The following is a 9,843-nucleotide window of genomic DNA, read 5'->3' on the forward strand; positions in this document are numbered from 1 at the left end:
CTGCCTTGGGAATCAACATGTTTGAACACGGCATTCAAGAAATTCACGGACACAAGCCCCCTCATCTGTCCTCTCACAACCCATCACCTCTTATATCTGAGAGCCTATTCGCCTGAGATAGGGTTTCAATCGACCTTTTTTGATATCTCTCACCCTAAGGTTTTCTATGACTTGAAATTATATTTCTACAAATTCCACTTGGGCAATTTCTCTTGGTTAATTCTTTAGATCATTTTTTGCCCAAACCCATGTGAACAAGCTCTTCTGCTTCTTTCATATTTTCAGCCCAAAAGCTTTCACTCAGGGTTAAGATGATGGCCAATGTATTATTTGTGTAGGTCACCATCACATATCCCTAGATAATTCAAATTCTTGCATTGCTGCATTGATTCTGCCTCTCAAGCAAAGGAAATCTGGATTGCTAAACTTAATTTTTTTAATTTCAGGATGCTTCAGTTTCTTTATAGGTAACGGGGATAGTAAAACTCCCTAAGATAAATTAGTAAATGTAAGGATCTTAATCCGTGTCTAGCATATAATAAGCATGTAACAACTGTTAAGTTCAGTGGCTCAGTCGTGTCCAACTCTTTGCAACCCCGTGGACTGCAGCACAGCAGGATTCCCTGTCCATCACCAACTCTCGGAGTTTGATCAAACTCATGTCCATTGAGTCAGTGATGCCACCCAACCATCTCATCCTCTGTTGTCTCTTTCTCCTCCTGCCTTCAGTCTTTCCCAGCATCAGGGTCTTTTCCAATTAGTCAGCTCTTTGCATCAGGTGGCCAAAGTATGGGAGTTTCAGCTTCAGCATCAGTCCTTCCAATGAATATTCAGGACTGATTTCCTTTAGGATTGAGTGGTTTGAACTCCTTGCAGTCCAAGGGACTCTAAAGACTCTTCTCCAACACCATAGTTCAAAAGCATCAATTCTTTGGGGCTCAGCTTTTTTTATAGTCCAACTCTCACATCCATACATGACCACTGGAAAAACCATAGCCTTGACTAGATGGACCTTTGCTGGCAAAATAATGTCTCTACTTTTTAATAAGCCATCTGGGTTGGTCATAGCTTTTCTTCCAAGGAGCAAGCATCTTTTAATTTCATGGTGGCAATCACCATCTGCAGTGATTTTGGAGCACCAAAAAATAAAGTCTCTCACTGTTTCCATTGTTTCCACATCTATTTGCCATGAAGTAATGGGACTGGGTGCCATAATTTTAGTTTTTTGGATGTGGAGTTTTAAGCCAGTTTTTTTTACTCTCCTTCATTTTCAGCTTTCATTATTATCATTCTCAAAGTGTTCCTTTAGATACAAGAAATAAAACTTGCCTTAAGTTCTTTTAAATGTAGATGTAAATGTATCTGGATTAGTGTGAGAGTAAACAACATAAAATCTAGGAACCCAGGTTAACCATCAAAGGCTTGGTAAGTGCAAGGCTATGGAGTATTTATTTTTCTTTATGCAGCAGGATCTTGACAATTTACAGTAAAATGGAATTTTTTAAAGTATTATTACATGCAATGCAACTTTTCAGCTGCATCTGTTTTATATTTTTCTATTTTCTCAGAAAGAGGGGGAAGACATAGAATTGAGATTCTGAGTAACAGAGCCTCAAAGAGGCAAACCAAGAGGAAATAAATATATAAATAAATGTTTAATAACTAAATGTCTAAATTCTTATGTTTTATTCTACACTTTTATTGATAGACTTATTTCTCTAATTACTTTCTGTAGCTACTAACCATTGAGAAATATACCAGATTTAGTCAACTTCTAAAACATGACAGGGAGACAAAGATGATATCTCAAACAAGTAGCATGGTGGTGGAATCTGCAACCAGAACCCAAAGCCCAAGGGCTTCTGCGGTGCTGAACTGATAACTTTTGAGGCTGGAAATAGTTGTAGCTATAAAACATTGTGTAACTCACAAGTGATGAAACTGTCCTGCCCCACATCCCACCCCCTTGAGGTGATCCTGTGGACTTGGGTCTGTCACATTGCCTCTTCTGCCTGAGTTTGTTCCTCTGTAAAGTGAAATAATAATAGAGACTAACTGGCCAGCAAGGCCCACCTCAGCTTCATCTATGAGCTGTTTTCTCCTGGAACCAGCATTATCAAATTAGTACTCTAGGATTCTAGCCATGGGAACTGAATGATGGGCACAGACCTTTAGCTAGAAAGCATCCCTGACTTCAACATTCAGACACTGCTGAATGATACAGACTTACACGTGCACGTGGACATGCCTCAGCTCTTTGGATGCAGTCAGCAACTGAATCAGATACTACATTGTTCTGAAATATCCAAGTCAACATTCTGTGCTATCTTTAACCCTACCTACAACTTCAGGAACTTAGGCATCAATTTTACATTGACGGCAAAAGGAGAAGGAGGCAGCAGAGGATGAGATGGTTAGACAGCATCAATGATTCAATGGACATGATTCTGAGCAAACTCTGGGAGATAGTGGAGGACAGAGGAGCCTGGCATGCTACAGTCCATGAGGTCACGAAGTCAGACATGACCTAGTGATGGAAAAACAGCAACAAAAACAACAATCAGTGTTATAAGCTTCCCTTCTTTGGGCCATTGAACTAGTTTTTTTTCAGTCCTTGCTCATTTTTGCCACCATTTTTGGTCAAAAACTTTTCAAGTTTAGTTTTGTGGCAGTTATCTGACCTACACAATTGAGCGTAAAGTTTTCCTTGAGACCTAATATTGCTGCCTTTCATTGCTGCCTCTTTGTAAAAGTAAATCTTCAGTGCTTTTAATTTGTATTTTTAGTTGTGCACATCAATTTTCTCATCTGTAAGATGAGGATAGTATTAGTTCTTATTTGATAATTTTGCTCTAAGGATAAAGTAAATCAATAGAGACAGGTTCTAAGGATCGTTCCTGGCGCACAATAAAGATTGACAGATGTCCAGCTTCATTATTCTACTCACGTTGCTGCTCTGTTACTTGGGAAATGTGTAAGGCGTGGTTTCAATTTTATTTGGAATGACTAGGAAATGTTAGTAAAAGAAACACAGGATATATCTCAGATAGGCCTCATCTTTGTAACTAAGTCTAGACCACAGTTCCCCCAAACGAAGATCCACAGGGCAAATTCAATCCATGAACTGTTTCATAAATACATTTTTAGTGGAACACAGCCAGAGCCACATCTTACCATTTATGAATCGTCTATGGATGCCTTCACAATAAAATAGTAGAGCTGAGTAATCACAAAAGGAATTGTGGTCCATAGCACCTTAAATATTTTCCTCCCTGGCCCTTTACAGAAAAAACTCCTAACTCCTTATCAAGGCATTTAACATTTTTCTTGATGTACTAGACAGATTCCTGAAAAGTGACATTTGAATGGTATTTTTGCAAAACACTATTTGCAATATAATGTTGTAAAAAGACACATTTATGTTATTTTTCTACTTTCTCCCAGGGATAGAAACAGTCTGCACTGAGCCTTTGAAAAGAGGCAGAAAAAGAGGTAAAAAAATAAATGATTAATGTATTTTTAACTAAAATAATGCAAATTTCTATTTTATAATTCATGTTTTTAGTGATCAATCAATTTTCTTAATGGACTTATAGAGCCAGTAACAAACATTAGGATAGTCCTTGGTCCTGGTCAGTTTCAACAACATGACAGGCACCCACTTCATTGATTAGTCAATTGATCTGTGAGAGACCCCAGGCTTCCTGAGCACGTCTCCCCTCACCACAGTGATAACTTTTGAGGAGGGAAATATGAAGAAATGTATCTAAAGAGTATGACTCATGTAATATTTAGCTCATTCTTCTCTTGCCTACATAGAGAGCCATAGGCTAGCCACCAAAGGGGACTCTGAGTGGTAATGAGACCTGTTACCAAAGAAATTCCTAAAATTTCTTTGATTGTATAACTTTGGCTTGTCACTCATTTTTTTGGCCTCAATTTCCTCCTCTGTAAATTGGTGGGTGGCAGGTGAATTTGACTGGCCTCCTATGCCCACCCAACTCTAATAGAACTGACTCTGGAAGGACTGTCCACAGCCTACCCTCCCCATCCAGAGAGAAGCCCCAACATCAGTCTTTAATGGATCCCCTTCAATGCTAGCCAGAGGGCAAGAGAAAGTGTTCCTACTACTGACATTCTTTCTAAGATTTTCAGCACCTGCTTCAGAGGAATCAGACTTCAGCACCCTCACCCAAGGGCGTACAGAGGCCCTCTCCCTGAGCAATTTGTGGTTTCTTCTAGAGCAAGTTACATTCTAGCCACAGAGAAAGGTCGCATGAAGGAGAAGTGAAGCAAAGCAGAAACCAAAGCAGGAAGATGGAACTGACCCTCTGGGGGCCCATTGCAATCCTGCTTTATTGCCTCAGTTGAGCCCTCAAACAGGGAGAAAAAATGAAAAATTGAGGCTTTTTCTCCATCTGTATAACTTCAAAGCAATGATATGACTATAAATCTTCCTTCAAAACAGCAGGAAGAAAATGATCGTGCAATAGGTAGCTAGGGCTGGCAAGCTTGGGAATTCATATCCTTCCTCAAGAGGTGTGTATATAGGATTTCAGAGGATTGGGATATAAAGTGATATTAGCTTTATGGACCTAACCTGCCATAAAAGAAAGACCTAGATATGTATCTAAATTCATGGGAGAAATCCTCCCATTACATTTCAAGTTATAAAGAAGGATCTCAAGATGGGGGAGGAGAGACCATGTTAGAGCAAGATGGAATGAAAAAACCACATGCTTCCTTGCAGGTCCAAGAGTTCCCAGAGATACAAATATGGATTTTCGACGTGATCAGCTTCCCGTGACTTGTGGTGAGGCGAAGGGGATTTTATATAAGGAGAAAATGATAAAAGGTGGGCTTCACAATATTCTACACTTTTCAGTTAGAAAACTCCCATGTGAATAATATATTGTACAGGTCGTGGACCCTTGTTGAGGGGAGGAACATGTTTCTAAGACTGTCCCCAGGTCTGGTGGTTCACTAGGAAGACTAAAAGGACTCAGCATATTGTTGAACTTACGGCTGTTATTTATTCTATTGAAAAAGCACACCAAAAAAATCAGCAGGGGGAAAAAGCACACAGTACAGATGTCAGTTTCCAAAGTCCACTCCCAGAGGGGTCACCGTGACGCACTTAATTCTCCAACAACGATATGCAGTGTTGTCTGCCAGGGAAGCTGCCCTGAGCCTAAGCGTCCAGGGTTTTTATCAAGGGTTAGTTACATAAGTGCCCTCTGACTAGCACATGCCAAAATTCCAAACTCTTGGAAGGAAAGCAGGCATTCCACACACACAATATCGTTTATACCAACAGTTCAGGCACAGTGAGCCACTTAAGTTCTGGGAATAGTGAGACCCCTTCCCAAGACCACATTCCCAGATGCCAGCAAGGGCCATCTGGCAAACAGACTTTCTGAAGAGAGCAGGCTCAATTATTCTCTGTTGGCTCTTTTCCACACAGCATCCCAGAGAGGCTGGAGGAAAGATGGCATTTCCACACTTTTTAAGTTAATGAACATTAGGTAACGAGGCCGTCTCCTCTCCTGCCATAGAAAGTGCCGACAGGTTCCCATCTGCACCCAATACAAGGGCACGTGGTTCAATAACAGGATGGAAGATGTACACGTTTGAGAAGCCCAACAACAACCTTCACAGACAATTCCCTGTAATGTTTGTCTGGCCTTTTGCTCACTGAAAGAGAGCACAGCCTTTAGGCTCAGAAGACCTGGATTCGAGTTTCAGCTGTACCAAGAGTGTCTATTTTGTGTGGGTCAACGTAGTATCTCTCATACTGAACTTAGTCTTCACCCAAATGGGAATAATAATAAAACTTGCCTCACCATATTATGAGAAAAAAGCGAGATAATAGATGTAATAGCTTGTAAATTACAATTGTTATAGTACAAATGCTCATCTTGCTCATCTATCATAACTGATTCCCTCCTCCCAAAATATAGTTCATTCGGTACCAACAAGTATTGGGTTGGGCAAAAAGTTTGTTCAAGTTTTCCATGAAAAGAAAGTGAAAGTGAAGTCGCTCAGTCGTGTCCGACTCTTTGCGACCCCATGGACGGTAACCTACCAGGCTGTGCAGTCCATGGGATTTTCCAGGCAAGAATACTGGAGTGGGCTGCCATTTCCTTCTCCAGGGGATCTTCCCAGCCCAGGGATCAAACCTGGGTCTCCTGCATTGCAGACAGACGCTTTACCATCTGAGCCACTAGGCAAGTTTTCCATATTTTACAGAAAACTCCAAATGAACTTTTTGGCCAATCCAATATAAATGGATTTTTTGCTTTTATGTTCATGTTAGCTGCTCAGTCATGTCCAACTCTTTGCCACCCTATGGACTGTAGCCTGCCAGGTTCCTCTGTCTGTGGGATTCATCAGGCAAGAATATTGGAGTGGGTAAACCATTCCCTTCTCCACAGAATCTTCCTGGCCCCGGGATCAGACCCGGGTCTCCCTCATTGCAGGCAGATTCTTTACCGTCTGAGCCACCAGGGAAGTCCATATATAAATGTTTGCCTAATGACCATATCAGTTCAGTTCAGTCGCTCAGTTGCATCTGACTCTGTGACCCCATGGACTACAGCACGCCAGACTTCCCTGTCCATCACCAACTCCTGGAGTTTAGTCAAACTCATGTCCATTGAGTCAGTGATGCCATCCAACCATCTCATCCTCTGTCATCCCCTTCTCCTCCCGCCTTCAATCTTTCCCAGCATCAGAGTCTTTTCCAATGAGTCAGTTCTTCGCATCAGGTGGCCATAGCACATATATAATTTAACTTTTCCCACTTTATAGCATTTCCTAATTTCTTTTAACATAAAATAGCTTGAGTTCAAAATATGAGAAATAGTTGCTTGCCGTTAGCTGAAATGATCAACTTTTGTACAAGACAAGGCAGATGTAGCTGTGGTGACCCCAGTGTGACCTCACTTGCCCCCTCAGAAACTCAGCCTGGTTCTATCTCAGGTCTCAGAGAAGGGAAGAGAAAGAATCTTCCCCACTCATCTTTAGCTTCATTCTTTTTTTTTTCTCTTTTGAACATAATGAAATATTTTTTTCAGTAAATGTGAGTAGTAACTGGGGGCTTCCCAGGTGGCACTGGTGGTAAAGAAGCTGCCTGCCAATGCAGGAGACATAAGAGATGAGGGTTCAGTCCCTGGGTCAGAAAGATCCCCTGAAGGAGGGAACGGCAACCCACTCCAGTATTCTTGCCTGGAGAATCCCATGGACAGAGGAGCCTGGCAGGCTACAGTCCATAGGGTCCCAAAGAGTCGGACACGACAGAAGTGAGTTAGAACGCGCTCCTGGGTAGTAATTACTGTCCTTCTCATTGCATGAAGGTCAAAGTATGCACACTGGACAGGAAGTTGGCTCCTACCCTTGCCTTTCAGACTGCTCTGGGTCCCCAAGAGGGGACTCTGCTCTCCTCTTGCCGATTCTGAACCCAAAATGGGTGGCCCAGATTCATGCGGTGGGAGGTCAAGTCTTGGGGTTTTCACAGTCTGGTGCATGCCCTGGCAAGAAAAGGAGCTCACCTTGTCTTGGTCTCACAGGCTCCTCAGAAAAGTGTATAAAGGATAAGAATGGAAAGTGGTTCACCCTCAAGGAGTTTGAAGATGAAGGAGACCACAAAGCCTCCAAGAACTGGAAGCAGAGTGTGCGCTGTGGGGGATGGCCCCTGAAAATCTTGATTCAGGTATTTTAGCGTCAAAGCGCTGCATCAAGAGTTTTGTGCCATGGGTCACCGGTTTCAAGCTTTAGCAGGACACTTCCAGAAAATCACAATGCCTAGGTCACAATGCATATATTATCCCTAATAGTTCACGTGGGTGCTATCTTCTCTGGCTTTCATTACAACTCAATCCTCTAAGTGTGTAAACTTTTACACTTAAATTTTTAAATTATTTTTTCTTTTTTTATTTTATTTTTTAACTTTACAACATTGTCTTGGTTTTGCCATATATCAACATGAATCCGCCACAGGTATACACGTGTTCCCCATCCTGAATCCTCCTCCCTCCTCCCTCCCTGTACCATCCCTCTGGGTCGTTCCAGTGCACCAGCCCCAAGCATCCAGTATCGTGCATCGAACCTGGACTGGCGACTCGTTTAATATATGATATTATACATGTTTCAATGCCATTCTCCCAAATCATCCCACCCTCTCCCTCTCCCACAGAGTCCAAAAGACTGTTCTATACATCAGTGTCTCTTTTGCTGTCTCATATACAGGGTTATTGTTACCATCTTTCTAAATTCCATATATATGCGTTAGTATACTGTATTGGTGTTTTTCTTTCTGGCTTACTTCACAAGTTACTTTCCACTTACAATTATTACAAAATATTGGCTATATTCCCCATATTGTGCAATGCATCCTTGAGCCTGTCTTATACCCACTAGTTGTATCTCCCACTTCGCTACCTCTATGTCGTTCCCCTCCCCACTTCACTGTTAACCACTGTTTTGTTCTCTATATCTCTGAGTCTGCTTTTTTTATGTTATATTCACTAGTTTGTTATATATATATATTTTAGATTCCACATATAAGTGATACCATGCTTACATTTGTCTTTCTCTGTCTGACATTGGCTTACTTAGCATAATGCCCTTCAAGTTCATCTATGTTGCTGCAAATGGCAAAATTTTGTTCTTTTCTATGTAGTATTCAAACTCTTACAATTTTGGAGGTAAAACAGTAAAAATTGTGACCTTGGCGCTGCCACTAATAATTGCCATTGTGTAATTTGGTCACAAGAAAGTAAATTAAATTTAATGAATTTAATTTGGTAAGGGAAGATCTTAGACTTTGTAGGGGGAATGTTTAAAATAACATAATAGAACTGTGTATCTGAAAATAATGCATCAGAGTGTTTTCTAGATAGATTTATGAAGTTCATTCTTGAAAAAGGATATTTTAAAATAAAATATCTCTTTGATCCTCATATCAGCCCCTGATGTGAACAAAACAGGCCAGATCTCTGTCACAGATGAACTCGTGCCTCCTGGCTCTGTACCACATGCCCCAGATGGTCCTTCCTTGTGCCACTCTAATGATGAGAAGATAGTTATTGAATACGTCTAAAGCCACTGCAAAGTGTGGCCCCCAGCCCCTAACCAGGAAGACAACTACTCATTTATAAGCACAGGTCGGCACAGCTCAAGGGTAGGAGAATGAGATTCGCTGGCAGGAAGAGACACGGTAGCTCAGGGGAGGGAAGGTTGTTTCTGTCTTTGAAGTTGAGGCCAGTTTCACGGAACAGTTTGCACTGAGCTAGGTCTTAAAAGAAGACTAGTTCCAACAAGCATAAAGGTAGGACTGAGAAACTCTGCATAGAAAGGATGGTATGACTCGTCGAGAAGTTGTGGGTGATAAGTCTTCCTACATGAACAGGGCTGATTGTAGAGGCCTTGAGGCCCAAGACAAAAGAGTGAGCCCTTCATTTAATCATGGGGCAATCGTGGGAGGTTTGGGTTTGGGACTGACTGACTAAGTTGAAAGAGTGTTGTAGAGGTAAGAATCTGATCAGGGAATGCAAGATAGATTACAGAGTGGGGAACTTTAACCCATGGAGACGTCAAATGACCTCCATTACCTTCCCACCTGATCAACCCCACTCACCCTACAAGGCCCAGCTCAAACAGCACACTCCGCTGGAATCCTTGGAAATTCCCTGAGCTTGCTTCCTATTGCAGCTGTAACAATTCCCCACAAACTTAGTGCCTTAAGACAACGTATATCTATTATCACACAGTTATGCTGATCAGAAGCATGAAATCCGTTTCACAGGACTCAAGTCAAGGTTCAGCAGGGCTGATTCTTCCTGG

The sequence above is a fragment of the Bos taurus genome, chromosome 2, assembly GCF_002263795.3.
Source record: "Bos taurus isolate L1 Dominette 01449 registration number 42190680 breed Hereford chromosome 2, ARS-UCD2.0, whole genome shotgun sequence".
Taxonomy (NCBI): domain Eukaryota; kingdom Metazoa; phylum Chordata; class Mammalia; order Artiodactyla; family Bovidae; genus Bos; species Bos taurus.